At 46.5% G+C, this 16,993-nt stretch overlaps 1 pseudogene; it reads right to left on the minus strand.

Annotated features, from left to right (window-relative positions):
- Positions 1–8,661: 8,661 nt before the first annotated feature.
- On the minus strand, positions 8,662–14,724 carry LOC126964039 (protein BEX3-like; annotated as a pseudogene).
- Positions 14,725–16,993: the final 2,269 nt, after the last annotated feature.

The following is a 16,993-nucleotide window of genomic DNA, read 5'->3' on the forward strand; positions in this document are numbered from 1 at the left end:
CTCTCTCTCCTGCTTCATCAGGTTTCCTTCTAAGCTCTGGATCCTTCCCATGAACACACAATGCAAACAGGCTGTAATATCTTCCAACTTCAACCAAACTCTTCCTTGACCCCACGTCCCTTCCCATTGCTCCCACTTTTCTTTACTCCCTTTTACAGCTAAACTCTTTGAAAGAGTTTACTATGCTCACTGTCACCAATTCCGTGTCTCCCATTTGCTCTTGAATCCACCCTAATCAGGCATTTTTCTACTCTCCCACAAACATTACTCCCAGACAGTCACATCTGGTGGATATTTGTGTTATTGTCTTAACTGACCTCTCGACAGCTTTCTGTCATTCTAGAAGCACTCCCTTCTTTTGGCTTCAGGAAACCATATTTTCCTGGTTTTCTTCCCATTACTCATTTCCACTCACTCTCCTTGTCTGGCTCTTCCTCTTCTCCAGTTTCCAAAGGCTGCCCTACCCCTGGACTTCTTCACATTGACTCCTTTCCAGTTTATATCCTCTGCCTGGAAAAATTTGAACTACAGATGTATTTACACAGCTATCTATCTGACAGATGTCTATTTCTACTCATGCAACGGTGTGCCTTCTTTGTGCCACGCACTGTGTGGCTGCTGGAGATCTACTGTGATCCCTGCCCTTAGGGGGTTTCTAGTCAGTGCTCTTTGCTTTCTCTGTGTGCTAACTTATAACCTGATGATTAATTTTCTGCTTTGGTGTCTATATCCTCTTATTTGCTGGCTGATAGGAGTTCCTAGAAACAACAGTCAGATGTTTAAATCAAGATCTGCTTTCCAGAGTCAACAGCTGGATCTGTGGGGTGGGGTGTAATCCAGGGCAGCCAGGAATGGGAGGGGACAAATGGCAAATGTGAACTTAGACCTTCAGACACCCAAAAGGTTAAAATCAGGAAATTCAATGGGGTCATCAAATCCAGAAATGGAGAGATGGGACACTCATACACTGTGTTCAGTTGTGTAGGTTGTACACTGTACAAGGGCACTCCTACCACGGGGGGCAAGTGGTGACTGAAATCAGCCTGCGTTCTTCCCATGATGAGTGCTTGCTCATGGCTGTGTCTGCCTGGAGAAGGGCGCCTTTTTTTCCCTGATTCACACAAAGCCACATAGACTGGCTGGTATCCTGACTATGAATAACCCTTGCTTCCTTTCACCATTCAGCTAGAATGCTAGTTCCTGGATGCTGTGGTTTGGATGTGGTTTGTCCAGACCAAAACTCATGTTCAAATTTAATTGCCAATGTTACAGTACTGAGAGGTGGTGGGGACTTTAAGAGGCCTTTGGGTCATGTGGGCTCTGCTCTCATGAATGAATTAATGCAGTTCTCTTAAGACTGGGTTTATTCTCAAGGGTCTGGAATAGTTACCTTTGAGAATGGCTGCCTCTTGTGTTTGCCCTTTGACACTCTGGCTTTCCCTTCAACTTCTCTGCAATGTTGTGATGCAGCACGAGACCCTCAGCAGAAGCTAAGCAGATGCCAGCGCTATGCTCCTTGGACTTCCCAGCCTCCAGAATCATGAGCTAAATAAACCTCTTTTCAAGTAAATCACCCAGTTTCAGGTATTCTGTTACAGCAACAGCAAACAGACTAAGACACTTGGAGAGGCCTCCCTAATATCCTCTCTGGAGTAGGTCTTCCCTGCTGTTTCAGTTCTCACTTCCCTCTTTGGCTTTCTTAGCTCTTCTCAAATTTGTAATTACTCATTTGTGTGCTTCTTTGTTTACTACAGTCCCCACTAGATTGTAAGCCCATGAGGGCAGGGGCTGTCTCTGGTTCACTGTGCATATTTAGCATCTGGCATATTGTGGGAATCTATTCATAGCTGTTGGATTAGTGACTGAGGGCAGAATCAGAACAGAGGATGGGGATAAAGAGACGATGAAAATAAAGTGGAAGGGACAGGTGGCTGCGTGTGGATAGGTCACACCCATGTTTGGGTTTCCTCATTGGCTGTGCTGTGTGTGTTCTGGTTCTCGAGAGCTCACCAGAATATACCTGGGCTCCTGCCTATGCCCTAGGTTCCTGCTCAGCTTGCCTTTGCCCCTTCTGAGTCCTTGTATTAATCACCTACTAGATACCAGGCCCTGCACTGGGGTGACAGAGGTGTCTTGGGCTCAGTCTCACCCTCAAGGACATCACAGACTCACAGAGGAAACAAGGCTTGTGGAACAAAGAGAAACAGGGGAAAATTCAATGGGATGAGTGCAGAGAAAGGGCAGAGGAATAATGTCATATTGGAGAATCAGGCAGGTTTCAGAGAGGAGGGGGCATTCTGGTTGGGCCTTGAAGGAGGAATATGATTTCACTGGATGAAGAAGTGGAAGGAATTCTGGCCTGAGGTAACAGCAGCTGGATGGATGAACAGCAAGCTGTGTGTGTTTGTGTGTGTGTTTGCTTGTGTGTGTTTGCGTGTGTGTGTTTGCATGTATATGCGTTTGCATATGTTTGTTTGCATGTGTGTGTCTGTGTTTCTGTGTGTGTTAGTGTTTGTGTGTGTGTGTTTGCGCGTGCGTGTGTTTGCGCGTGCGTGTGTGTGTTTGTGTGTGTGTTTTTCCGTGTGTGTGTGTTTGTGTGTGTTTTGGTGTGTGTGTGTGTTTTGGTGTGTGTGTGTTTGTGTGTTTGTGGCTGTAGCATCAGGTGTGCATCTCAGGTACTGTGCTAAACAATTTGGTGCTCTTGACCACTCTGCAATTTTTTTTTTCTCATTTTACTTTTTCCAAAAACGTTTCCCATTTTCCATTTTACAGATGAAGAGACTGAGATTCAGAGGGGCCATCCAGTGTGGCCAAGGTCACACATCGAGAAAGCAGTGAGGGTTGTGGAGGGTCAGGAAAGGGTGTGATGTGAGAAGGGGATTTCTCTGGAGGCTGCGTGCGGAATCTGGCTCAGGGTGGGTAGAGAGACCCATGGATAGCTGCTGTACAGCATGGTGAGGGATGAGAGGAGGCTTTGGGAGTAGAAGGCTCCCAGCTCCTGTCCTGTCTTTGAACACATGCAGCCCACTCATCCTAGAGAGGAACGAGGAGGCAGCTCTCAGGGAGAAAGGCCGTGAACTCCAGGTGACCATGCGTAATGTTCTCGAGAAGCATCCCCTCTCCTCACCCTGATCCCATACTAAGTTCGGGACATCCTTTTCTCAAAGGAGACTAATTGATAATCCAGGGTGATACAATGTTATCACTGTCATTCCATTGAAATGCAACAGCAATGCCCTATAAATGTTCTATAAATCACCCAGAGCTTAAAAAGGAGAGTGAAATGAGCATTGCATTATAAACCACAAAGCCCATTAATCACATGGCTACAAACCATAAATATGACAAGTACATCCATCAATCCTGCACCTTACTTTCTGGTCTGCAAATGCACGCATTAGCAACTTAATGGATTTAGAAGGCATTTTCTCCTATAGACTCGGAAACAGAGAGTATTTTATTATTAGCCTCCTGGGCTTAAAAGGAAGGAAAAAGAAGTCACCTTTCACCACAATACTCAGGGGCATTACAGGGGGGAGTCCAGGCGGTGGCTACAGCCACTGACTCTGCCTGAATTCTGGAGACATCAGAGACCTGGGAGCCTGGTCTTGGGCAGTAACAAGACTTTTTGGGGGCCATGACGTGCCCTGCTTCCTGGCCTCCACCTGCTCCTGGCTCCCACAGCTGCAGCTCCTTGACCTGAAGGTTCAGACCTGCCCGGGGCTTCTGGGCCAATCTTTCCCTCAGATTAGAGGGATTGATGTAGCATGAGTTTATAAGAACAAAACTGCGTTTTCATTTCGTTTCTGCTACTAGAGTTACTCTGATTTTGTGTCTTAATGATAAGCTTCTTTCTTCTTTCTCAGACTGCATTTCTACCTGGCTCTGAGAAACCAACAGACACAGTCCTTGCCCTTTGGGGTTCACCATTGAAGGGGAGGTACACACCCCATGTGTGGAAATGCAGAGACAGAGAGGTCCAGAGATGGCAAGAGACCTGGTTCTCCTCCAGGTCATGGGAGTCCTTCCTTGTCACTCCCACTCTGACCTCAGGGCTGGGGCCTTGATGGATTTACAAATTTCAGCCCTTGGCTGGGCCATCCTGGCTGCAGACCTTGCTGAGGATGGCATGATGGATTCAGCTCACAGGTGTGGGAGCAGATGCCCTCTTTCCATTGCCTGATGAAGAGAGACGGTGTCTCAGATGAATAGGACAAAAGTTTTGAAGTCAAACAGGTCTAAACTTGGATGCCAGCTGTGTGAACCTGGGCATGTCACCTGTGACTCTGAAGCTCGGTTTCCTTCCCCATGCATGCGACTAGTCTGTCTCTCAGAGTTTGTACTACTGGTAACTGACATGTATTAAGTCCTTCACAGTAGTTACCCAGTGCTGTGCTAAGTACATTACCAGATAAAGCTCATTCTATTCTCGAAACTGCTGTGAGCGGCTCATGGGAGCCTGGATGCGGCTGGGGCAGGGGCTGTAGTTGAGAAGCCCTAAACCTCCAGGACAGTGGTTCTCAGTTGGGGTGATTCTGCTGCCGATGGGGCATTTGGCAGTGTCTGAAGTAGTTTTTAGTTGTTTCAGTTGGGTTACCTAGTGTGTAGCGGCCAGGAATGCTGCAAACATCCTACAATGTACAGGACATCCCTCCTAGGCTGATGAAGAATTATTTGACCTAAAATGTCAGTAGAACTGCATTTAATGGTGCTCTAGGAGAAGCAGGCTGGCAGTAAAGCCAGGGGATCATAATTTCCATCTCAGCTGCGGTGCAGAATGCTTGTCTAACTGGGTTATGACCCAGACCTTTTCTGCAATAGGAAGTGTCTCTCTGAAAGCAGGCTGGTGATGCCTTGGTTCCATCCTCTGGGCTGGGTTTCCTGTCCTGCCGTTCTATCCCTTTCCCACTGCCCCACTCCCGCCCACTCCATCCCTCTCCAAACATTGGCTGAGCACCTGCTTCATCCAGAAGGATAAGACCCAGCCCCCAGCCAGGAGCAGACAGCACGCAGCCCAGGGAGGGAGAATGGCACAGAATCAGAGGTAATAAGGTAAAGAAGTCTTAACAGCCAGCATGGGGGCTCCCCTAAGGGAGGGAGGGTCTTCATTTGGGAAAGTGCCTTGGTAGGGCTCAAGCTTCAGTACTGAGATCACAGTGTTGAGCTCCCACATCCCAAAGTGGAGGTTCTGCCGGGGCTCTCGTGCTGGGCTTCACATTATAGTCATCTTATGAGATGGGCCCTGCCTCTCACCAATTAAATCAATTTCAGGGACAGCTGCTGTTTGAAAGCTCCCCGGGGAATAGAATGGGCGGTCAGCTGAGAAGCACGTGGCTTCACCTGGCCGGTCTCTGAGAAAGACGCCAGGTGTGCACCACATCCCACAGGTAAGTGTCATTTAGTAGGTTCAGGAGTCTGGTCTGCTTAATGTCTGCTTCAGGTGGCTTTGATATTTTGCAGGTGCAGGATTTCAGAGGCGTAGCCACCTGGATGAGATACTGATTTTCCTGCTGAATAGGAGTTGAGATAGAATGGAGGATGGAGAGAGAGGAACCAGAAGCAGGGAAGCAAGCTGGAACCAGGTGAGGACAAGGGCCAGGGGTTTTCCCGTGGGAGGGGGCCTTGCTGCAGTGGGAACCCCTCTGATCCCCTGCCAATCTTCACAATGTGTTTCTCTGAGCAGCATTTTATGTAAGTGTGTATAAACTGAAGAGGGGGCAAAAATCTCACGTTCTGGTCGGTGGCAGGCAGAGCAAGGCACCTACAAAGAAGCAGGGAGCCCACAGGCATTGGGGATCAGAGAGCATCAGCTCGGGAACAACAGACGTCTTGGGCGAGGTGAGGGTCTTTGTTTTGAGATGGAGTTTCGCTCTTGTTGCCCAGGCTGGAGTGCAGTGGCACGCTCTCGGCTCACTGCAACCATCTGCCTCCCAGGTTCAAGCAATTTTCCTGCCTCAGCCTCCTGAGTAGCTGGAATTACAGGCACCCACCACCACCATGCCTGGCTAATTTTTTGTATTTTTAGTAGAGATGGGGTTTCACCGTGTTAGCCAGACTGGTCTTGAACTCCTGACCTCAGGTGATCCACCCACTTCAGCCTCCCAAAGTGCGAGGATTACAGATGTGAGCCACCGCGCCTGTCCAGTTGCTTAGCTTTCTCTTGCTATAAATTTGCCCAGATGCAAAGAATTAAGACAATAAACGCCAATTTCTTGTTTATGTGCGGACCTCTGTGGAGGCTCCTATTAGGCAGGTCTCTTCCCAGTGCTGACTCAGGGCTTTGGTTCCTTCCATCTGGAGCTCATACATAGCATCTGAGGAGGAGGGGGAAGAAGAAGAGCCTGGAGGAGCCCGTTTTGCCCTTGACTGCCCTGACCTGGAAGTGATCCCTCACTTTTGCTCAGATTCCATCAGTGAGAACGAGGCACAGAGTCCCACCGAGACACCAATGGGCTGTGAGCTGAAGAAGAGGTGAGTTTGTTAGCATGTGACCAGCCTCTGATGCAGACCCCCATTGTCCTCAAGTGAGCCATTCAGTAGGAGAAGTGTGCGGAGGCACAGTGGGGGCACATGGGGGAGAAGAGTTTGCTTAGTCCGGGCAAGTTTTGGAAGGCTTCCTGGAGGAGGTGCTGCTGAACGTGGTCTGCAGAAAAAGCCAGAGGTAAGGGCCAAGAGGGCCAAGGAATGTGATTTCAGTCTGCGTCTTCATGCCTTTGCAGATGTATTAGTGTACGTTGCTGCTGTAACAAATCACCACAACGTTAGTGGCTTGAAACAATACAAATGGTCTTACTTTTCTATAAGTTAGAAGTCTGGAGCATGTCTCACTGAGCTGAAAATCAAAGCGTTGGTGGGGCTGTTTTCCTTCTTGGAGGCTCTAGGGAAGAATCTGTTTCCTTATCATCACCAGCTCCAGGGGGCTGCCATGTGTCTCAGCCCTCCCTCTGTCTACAACGCCAGCAATATCTCAGCTCTCTGGCATTCTCATGTAGCCACATCTCCCGCTGACCACAGCCAGGGGAGTCTCTGATTTTAAGGACCCACGTGATTAGATTGGGCCCACTTGGGTAATCCAGGCTAATTGCCTTAACCTTAATCACATCAGAGAAGCTTACTACCTTAAAGTGGCATATTCACAGGTTCTGGGGATTAAGACAGGAATGTTTTTGATGGGTTGGCAGGGGGCATTCTACCTACCACACACACGCAACTCCTTCTACCTGGAATTTCCTGTCTTCTCTTTATCTGGCTAACCTCTATGCGTCTTTGAAGACCCATTCAAATAACTTTCCCCACTTCCCACCAAGAAACTTTCCCATCACTGGCTGGGGAGTTAGTCTCGCCATCAGCATGTTTCTTTTGTGCCATTGGTATTCTACCGTAATTACTAGTGTACTTCCCCCAACCCCCATTGCAAAGTCTTTGGGGTCAGGGTCTCTGACTTCGTTATCTTCATATCTTTAAAATCTACCATAATGTTGGACACAAATGTGCTCTGTGTTTGTGGAATAAATGGCTAATATATATATAATATGTAATATTATATTATATATATATTTACAGTGTTCTATCTCAACTTTCATCTGAAGGCTTTTTTTGTTTTTGTTTTTTGTTTTTTTTTGATATGGAGTCTTGCTGTGTTGCTCAGGCTGGTGTGCAGTGGCATGATCTTGGCTCACTGCAACCTCTGCCTCCCAGGTTCAAGTGATTCTCCTGCCTCAGCTTCCCAAGTAGCTGGAATTACAGGTGTGTGCCACCATGCCCGGGTAGTTTTTGTATTTTTAGTAGAGACGGGGTTTTGCCATATTGGCCAAGCTGCTCTCAAATTTCCTGACCTCAAGTGATCCTCCCGCCTTGGCCTCCCAAAGTGCTGGGATTACAGATGTGAGCCACCGTCCCTGGCCTGAAGGCCTTTTATATCTGAAAATTTTATTTCTTATTTATAACTCACTGTTAGTATTTAAAAATATTTATATAAAGATATATAAAATATAACATATTTTATATTTGTTTTAAATAACTGGAATATTTTAATTATTTAAATATATTTGACCAATATTTATATTAAAATATTTTTAATAAAAATTATTTTTTATAAAGTATAAATAAAAATAATATTTTTATGATTCCAGTTAAGACTGAAAGATACTTAAGGTTTACTTTTTAAGTTTGCTGAGCCAGTAACTATTATGTATCTGTACTACATTCATAGGATGCCACTGAAAAATTATTTTCATTTTTCTTGAACTCCAGATGATAAAAGGAAAAAAATGTCACATATCATCTTACCATGCAGAAATGTGTCCTAACACACACTCTGGTGTATTTAATCTCAGATTTTTTTTTGGTTTGTATGTTACATGTAAGTATACATTCTTAAAAATGAGACGATAATAAATGTATAGATTGCTTTTTAATTGCTCTATTAACTTTATATTTTTCCATGCAAATGAGCAAAACTCTACTGATGACAGAAACTTAGACTGGGTACAAAGGCTTTATTTATTGATATTTATCAATTATCTACAAACATCAAGTTAGAAGCTAGAAGCACAAGATTCACCTGACACATGGAAAAAACATAACGTTCACAGCAAATGAGTAAAGACATATTAGGAAAATGCAAGGAAAGATAACACAATGGGACTCACAATATTAACTTCATGGAAAATGGCAGGAGTCCAGGCATAGGCAAAATTCATCATGATGGTCATGGGGATTAGAGAGCTTCCCATAAGGATACACAGACAATTCCTCAATTGTAGCTCCCTCTTCTCTCCTGATTCCTCTCATCTTCTCCATGAACATTCCCATATCATCTCCACCTCTATCCATCCCATCAGTGACCTGCCTGTTGGGTATGGCCCATTGAAAATTAGGGGCCAGTAAAAAAGAATGAGTTCATGTCCTTTGCAGGGACGTGGATGAAGGTCGGCGCCATCATTCTCAGCAAACTAACATGGGAAAAGAAAACCAAACACTGCGTGTTCTCACCCATAAGTGGGAGTTTGAACAACGAGAACACATGGACACAGCGAGTAGAACATCACACACTGGGGACTGTTGGGGGAGTGAAGGGAAAGGGGAGGGATAGCATTAGGACAAATACCTAATGCACGCAGAGCTTAAAACCTAGACGGGCCAGGAGCGGTGGCTTACACCTGTAATCCCGGCACTTTGGGAGGCCAAGATGGGCGGATCATGAGGTCAGGAGATCGAGACCATCCTGGCTAACACGATGAAACTCCCTCTCTACTAAAAATACAAAAAATTAGCCAGGCGTGGTCATGGGTGCCCGTAGGCCCAGCTACTCGGGAGGCTGAGGTGGGAGAATGGTGTGAACCCGGGAGGTGGAGCTTTCAGTGAGCCGAGATGGCACCACTGCACTGCAGCCTGGGCAACAGAGCGAGACTCCATCTCAAAAACAAAAACAACACAACAAAAAAAACCCACCACCAACAAAAAAACCCTAAATGACAGGTTGAAAGGTGCAGCAAACCACCATGGCACAGGTATACCTATGTAACAAACCTGCACGTTCTGCGCATGTATCCCAGAAGTTAAAGAAAAAAAAGAAAATTAGGGGCAAGATGGCGAGCCTGTTTCTGTTTGTTCTTTCTTGTAGGCTGGTGGTCTTTTCCTCCTCCCAAGGGTGGTCTTCCTCTCCAGTCTGAATAGGCTTCTCTGTTTCTTTGTTTTCCTGGTGGATGTTGGCCACTATGAGGTTCTTCTGCTCTGCTTTCCCCAGTCCTGATGACTGTTAGCATTTTGATGTATTTCCTTCCACCCGCCACCCCCGCTTTTTTTTTTTTTTTTGAGACAGAGTCTCGCTCTGTTGCCGGGCTGGAGTGCAGTGGCACGATCTCGGCTCACTGCAACCTCCGCCTCCCAGGTTCCAGTGATTCTCCTGCCTCAGCCTCCTGAGTAGCTGGGACTACAGGTGCCTGCCACCATGCCTGGCTAATTTTTTGTATTTTTAGTGGAGACGGAGTTTCACCGTGTTAGCCAGGATGGTCTCGATCTCCCGACCTCATGATCCACCCGCCTCGGCCTCCCAAAGTGCTGGGATTAAAGGCATGAGCCACCGCGCCTGGCCTCTTCCACCTTCTCTTCTATGCCCATGCTTATATATTCCAAAAGTACACATTTTTACCTATGGATATTACGACATACTCAGTTTTCTGGCTTATGAGCCAGAAAACTCAACATTAGGAGTGAAAACATTAGTTTTCACTCAACATTAGGAGAAATTCTTCATGCCATTGAAGTGTTTTTTGAAAACGTGCCTTCTAATGCCTTCATGTATTTCTTCATGTGAACGTACCTTACTTCACTTAGCCATTTCCTTGTTTGACAACCTGATTGCTTCAATATTTCTCTACTGTAATTAATCTTGCGATGACTATTCCTATATAGGTACTGTGTTCATATCTTTAATTATTTTCTTGGGTTAAATTTCTAGGGATAGAATTACAGGGTCAAAGGATATGAACTTTTTATGACTGTTGTTACATATTTCAAAGCAGATTGGACACATTTACCCACTTATTAGCAAGTGAATCTGCTGTGGTCTGAATATTTGTGTCCTCCCAAAATTTATAGGTTGAAATCATAACCCTCAAGGTGATGGTATTAGGAGGTGGGGCCTCATGACCCCTAGGTCATGAGGGTGGGAATCTTGTACAAAGATTGGTGCCTCTATAAAAGAAACACGAGGGAGACCTCATGCCTTTTGCACTGTGTGAAGACACAGTAGTGAGAAGTCACCGTCTGTGGGGAAATGGGTCCTCAGCATCACTGCATCTTCTAGTACTCGATCTTGGACTTTCAGCCTCTAGAACCGTAACAAATAAATTTCTGTTATTTACAAACCACCCAGTTTATGGTATTTTGCTATAGCAGCCCAAGGAAACTAAGACAATATTATCTCAGCTTTTGACATGTTCTAATAATGAACATTCCTTAATAGAAAACAACTCTGTTTATGTTATGGGTAAAATTTTGTGTCTAATTGTCATTTTAATGTACATGTCTTTGTTAGTGAGGGTTTGCAGTATTTTGTTTATTAACAGAAAAGTGACTTATTTTTTCCTTTATGAACTGTCTACGGTCTTCACTCATTTATCTACTGGGGTTAATGGTTTTTTCTTCTTATCTATTTGTATGATATATTTGCATATAGTGGTATTAATCCTGGTTCTGTAATACTTGTGGCAAACCTGTTCTCTTTATTCAAAGCTTCTTTTCAAATAGGGGCAGGGAGCTAGTGTCATTCAGGTTAACCCCCAACCCTGCCAGTTTCCTTTGAGAAAGGCACTGGCCCACATCCTTCTCCGTAGAGTTAGCCCCCGACCTGCAACCCCTGGCTCGCTGAATCCTTCATTTTGTCTTCAAAAGGGGTTGAATTTTAAGCATCTTTGTTGATCCTCTGGGAGCAAAACCACTTTGCCAGCTTGAGATCATTCATTTCCCCATTTCTTTCCTGTCTTCCATTCCTCACAGATAATCCCTGGCAATTATTAAGCATTTTTGTGTTGCCTTAGACTTTTGAGTACTTAATGATCCTTTAGTGGTTCAGCAGAGAAAGAATCTTTCCTTCCTTCTCCCACCCCCTTTGAAAATTCTGAGCTGTAGGAATCTTTCTAATGGACTGACAGCTCTTGGAAACAGATCCTGGACATTGTCCATCACCTGCTCCAGATCTGGTAATTTCAATGTGGGGGAAAAAAGGCCAGAGTCACGTAAGATCTCACAGATGGTTGGTGATGCAGCCACGCTTCACTAAGTGAGGACTGAGGAAATAGAGAGTTCTACCCTGAAGAAGGCAGTAGACTAAGGAGATGTCACACATGGAAACAGCCCAGTAGAAGCATGTTCTTAGCAGGATGGCATGTTGTGGTTACAGCTCCACCAGAGCAGAAACGGAGACAGCACTGTCCTCCCTGGACCTGAGAGAGTCAGGAGATGAGCACAACGTGGGCACAGAATGGGACTGGAGATGGCCCAGGACGAGGGCTATGGGCAGTTGGGGGCAGAGGGGGCTGTAGAAACTTTATGATGCTCTTGTTTCAGGAAAGGCAGGGCCTAAACAACCCCACTCAGTCCTCCATCCATGGAGGCTTAGGAGAGAGAGTGGCCTGCTCTTTACCCCTGTGGGAGTGGAAGGTGTAGGGGGAGGAAAGGGCTCCGGGAGTCTTTGGAGCCCAGCTTCCCGAGGGTGCTGTACGTTGCATCTTAACCATGCAGCTCTCTGGCAATGCAGGCGGAGGAGCAGCAACTGTGCTTTACCTGCCCTGGCCGCAGGGTCGGGCCTGCTTACCCACCTTTCCACCCAGCCCACCCTTGCCCCACAGGACCCCGATCCAAGGCCCTCCTGCAGGCCCCTGCACAGCAAAGATCTCTCTTTGCATCACTTCCCCTGGAAGCTCCCCTTAACTCTCCCACTAACAGCTCCTTATCCAAAGGTGTAAGTTCTCTTTCTAGTTCTCCCTCCTCTCCACTTGCTACTGCCTTGGGAGGCCCTAGTTCTCCCTCCTCTCCCCTTGCTACTGCCTTGGGAGGCCCTAGTTCTCCCTCCTCTCCCCTTGCTACTGCCTTGGGATGCCGTGTGAATTCCCTTCTCCCTACCTTTCTCATGGGCAGGCAGTCCCAGATTTAAAAACATATTTAGGCCAGGTACGGTGGCTCATGCCTGTAATCCCAGCACTTTGGGAGGGCAAGGTGGGCGGATCACTTGAGGTCAGGAGTTTGAGACCAGCCTGGCCAACATGGTGAAACCCTATGTCTACTAAAAATACAAAAAATTAGTTGGTCATGGTGGCACGTGCCTGTAGTCCCAGCTACTCGGGAGGCTAAGGCAGGAGAATCGCTTAAACCTGGGAGGCGGAGGTTGTAGTGAGCTGAGATCGTGCCACTGCACTCCAGCCTGGGCAACAGAGTGAAACTCCATCTCAAAAACAAAAACAAAAAATTACCCTGGTGTGGTGGCACATGCCTGTAATCCCAGCTACTTGGGAGGATGAGGCATGAGAATCGCTTGAACCCAGGAGGTGGAGGTTGCAGTGAACAGAGATCGTGCTACTGCATTCCAGCCTGGGTGACAGAGCGAGACACTGTCTAAAACAACAACAGCAGCAACAACATATTTAATATTTTCTCATATTCTTATCTTACTATTCTCTGCTAATGTCTCTATGGCTGATTCTTCATTCATTCAGAACATATTAATAAAGCACTGGGCGCGGTTTTTCACGCCTGTAATCCCAGCACTTTGGGAGGCTGAGGCAAGCGGATCACTTGAGGTCAGAAGTTCGAGACCAGCCTGGCCAACATGGTGAAACCCTGTCTCAATTAAAAATACGAAAAACAGCCAAGAGTGGTGGCACGTGCCTGTAATCCCAGCTACTCAGTAGGCTGAGGCAGGAGAATCGCCTGAACCTGGGAAGCGGAGGTTGCAGTGAGCCGAGATCGTGCCATTGCACTCCAGTCTGGGCGACAGAGTGAGACTCCATCTCAAAAAAAAAAAAAAAAAAAAGGCGCAAAACTTGCTGCTAGATGGGGATTAAAAAGACAAACCATGAAAGTAGAGAAGGGGGACTGCTTTGAGAAATACACAGGAAGTGAAGTCAATACTGAGGTGTGGGGAAGAATGGTGTTGGGACATCTGCTAGCCCACCTTTGAGAAAATTAGAAACTTTGTTGCCATCTGCCAGGAAGTGGTTGTAATAAATAGAAAAATCTATGCTGTCATGAATGGCGGGCTGTCTCAAGCATGTCCTTCTCATGACAGCAAATGGAAGAGTGAGAACAAAATGAGCAGGTGCATTCTTATATGTCTGGACAAGGCCCCATCACTGAGCCCAGAGTCAAGGGTGTGGGGCAGTTACCTGGCAAAGGGTATGGATACTTGGAAGGAGGAAGAATTGTTCTGTTACAGAATCAGTTTGTCAGCCAGTCTGCTACAGAATATAGGTGTTATTTTATTTTATTTTATTTTGAGACAGAGTCTCTCCCTATCGCTCAGGCTGGAGTGCAGTGGTGCGATCTCAGCTCACTGCAACCTCCGCCTCCAGGGTGAAAGCAATTCTCCTGCTTCAGCCTCCCGAGTAGCTGGGACTACAGGTGTGCGCCACCATGCCCAGCTAATTTTTTGTATCCTCAGTAGAGACGGGGTTTCACCATATTGGCCAGGCTGATCTCGACCTCCTGATCTCGTGATCCGCCCACGTTGGCCTCCCAAAGTGCTGGGATTATAGGCGTGAGCCACCGTGCCCGGCGGTGTTTTCTGTTTGTTTTTTTTAACTCTGCAAGAGTAGAGTATTTTGGATTTGGGGTCTTATGGGCATCCCACATATCCTAATCTAGGGGTGAGTGGAAGGTCATAGAGCACATTCTCAGGAGGCTTTCCATTCTTACAGAGATGAGCTGGACAGGACCCATTTGATAAGTTTGGAAAAGCTGCCTTCTAGTGAGCCATAACACAGCCCTGGACAGGGAGACAGTCACGTGAGCTGTAGAGAACATTAAGGACCAGAACTTAAATACAGCTCTGAATTTATTAGTATTACCAACTACCCCAAAAGCTCCAGCCCCAGGGACTGAGATACACAACATCACCTCAGAATCCTTACCAGAGGCTTCCAGGAGGAGCTCAGATCCCTCTGGAGGGCATAATCGAATTGTTGTTGCAGAGAGTGGAGCTGAGTCTACATTAGGCACCCTCATCTCAGTGCGGCTTCATGCAGGATCTCCACCCCTACCTTGCAGGCGCCCTGGGTCCAAGCCTAGAGGGATGTTGATTTTCCCGTGATGGCCCAACACCCCATCCCCAGCTAGTAAGTGGCAGGGCCAGAGCTTCAACCTCTGCTCAAGCCACTGCCGGTGAAAAGTTCTGACAACTTCATACAGAGCCTGAGATATGTAAGAGCTCAGGAAATGGCGATTAATATTCTAATAATAATACTTTGTAGATAAATATGAATGAATAACTGTTGAGTATCTCCTAGGCTCCACGCACCGTATGAAGGACTTTCTTTGAGTGACTTTAGCAGCCGGGATTGTCATTCTCATAGATGGGGAAACTGAAACCAGAGAGGTTAAGTGACTTGTCTAAATTCTCCTCTGGAGGTAAATTTAATTTTAGGAGATGGTTTTGCTAACTTTGGGAAAAATAAACCATGCATTGTCATTCAGTTTGCTCATGAGACTTTTAGGAAATGCATATTTAGAGGTGAGGGATAATTGGAAATTTTATGGAAAAAATACTAGGAATAAAATAAAATACCCTTGCCTCAAGTTTTTTACCTTTTTTTTTTTTTTTTTTTTTTTTTTTTCCTGGAATGTTATATCTCTGACAAGGAGTTAGAGCTTTGGGGCCTGCCGCTGACAGGAAGGCTGGTGGAGCCAGACACGGGCCAGATGGAACGTACAAAGTGTTCTATCTGTCCCTTTAATAACTCCTTGGCCAGGATGACCTGTCACTATAAGCAAGGGGGAGGGAGAAAAATGAGCCAATTCATTTCTAAATGGCTCTGTAACTCCAGGGTGTTATCGAGCAGAGACAAAGGACACCCCATAATTCTTGGAAAGGGAATCAGGATCTCTGGGAAGCAGGCACAGGCTCCATCCGGTCCGCCAAAGCCTCCTGCCAACAAGGGATCCACGCTCCATAAATACACAGAGAGATAGATAGATCTGGCCCCATTGATTTCCCCTTGCCATTATTGATTGCATTCTTAGATAAGTGGCGACTTTTCGACCAGAACTAAGCTCTGTGTATCTTTCTTGGAAGCCTTTGCAATGCCAAGGGTTCGGCCAAGGGAGGAAGTGGTGTCTGCCCTCTTCTCAGAATGCTACCCACCAGCTCTGTCCTGGGTAAGAGATGATAAAGGGCTCTCCCTGGGCCCCTCAGTTTTCCAGAACAGGTCAAGTTGGGAGTTTTCCCAAGGGAAGGAGAAAGTGGCTTCAACTGACAGAGCCTCTATAGGTGTTCTGTGTAGATGACATCAACTTTGGTTATAATCCCTTGAATTATGAATGCAGAAGGGTAAGGTTGCCCTTTGCAGAATTTCTCAAACTTTCAAAGGCACAGAGGTCCCCTGGGCATCTTGTGTGAAAGCTGCCTCTGCTTCAGTTAAGTCTGGGGTGGGTCCTGAACTGTGCGTTGCTGACAAGCTCCTGGGTGTGTGGGTGCGGGCTCTGGGTTCCCACTCAGGTCAACTCTGTACTCTCTCAGGCTGTGCGTGTGAGCCTTTGCTGTCCTTCAGAGCTGCCTTTAATTTGTGTATTAATTCATTCATCAAGCATTTATTAGTTTCTACTATGTGCCAGGCCCTGTGCTGGGCTCTGGATAGAAGATGAAGGGAATATAGTGCTCACCCTCAAATTACTTACAGCTGGGCTGGAGACACTACTGTCCAACAAGCACTGCTAATGCAATGTGATTATATCCTGAGCAAGGACGGAAGGCCCTGCTACAGGACCCTTCTCAGGTGAGGGGCAATTAATTCTGCTGGGAGGCCTTGGGGAGGGGGATATTGAAGCTGGGTATTAAAGCATGAGGAGGAGCCTTTCAGATGAGAGAGTGGAGGCAGGGGAGATGAGTATGAAGGGCTGGAGGTTTGAAAGTTTGCCATGAACCAGGAAAACATGGATGCTGGTTGCAAATGCCTCCAACTCAGAGATGGCTGGCTGGATGTGCAGTGCTGATTTGGCTATCACCACCAGACTCGGAGTCCTTGAGGTCAAGAGCCTCATCTGGCTTATCTGTACTCCCCCAGCTCTGGCAAACAGTGCCCAGAAAATGATTAAACCAAAATGAAGTTGATTTGCTCATTTCTGGCAGAGGTGCTCATTCTTGAGTGTACATCAGAATGCCCTGGAGTGCTTGTTAAAAAGACTCATGGGACCCACCCTCAGTGCTTCTGACCCCGTAGATCTGGGCTGGAGCCTAGTGTTTGCATTTCTAACAAGTTTCCAAGTTTCCGGGCAATGC

The sequence above is a fragment of the Macaca thibetana genome, chromosome 10, assembly GCF_024542745.1.
Source record: "Macaca thibetana thibetana isolate TM-01 chromosome 10, ASM2454274v1, whole genome shotgun sequence".
Classification (NCBI taxonomy): domain Eukaryota; kingdom Metazoa; phylum Chordata; class Mammalia; order Primates; family Cercopithecidae; genus Macaca; species Macaca thibetana.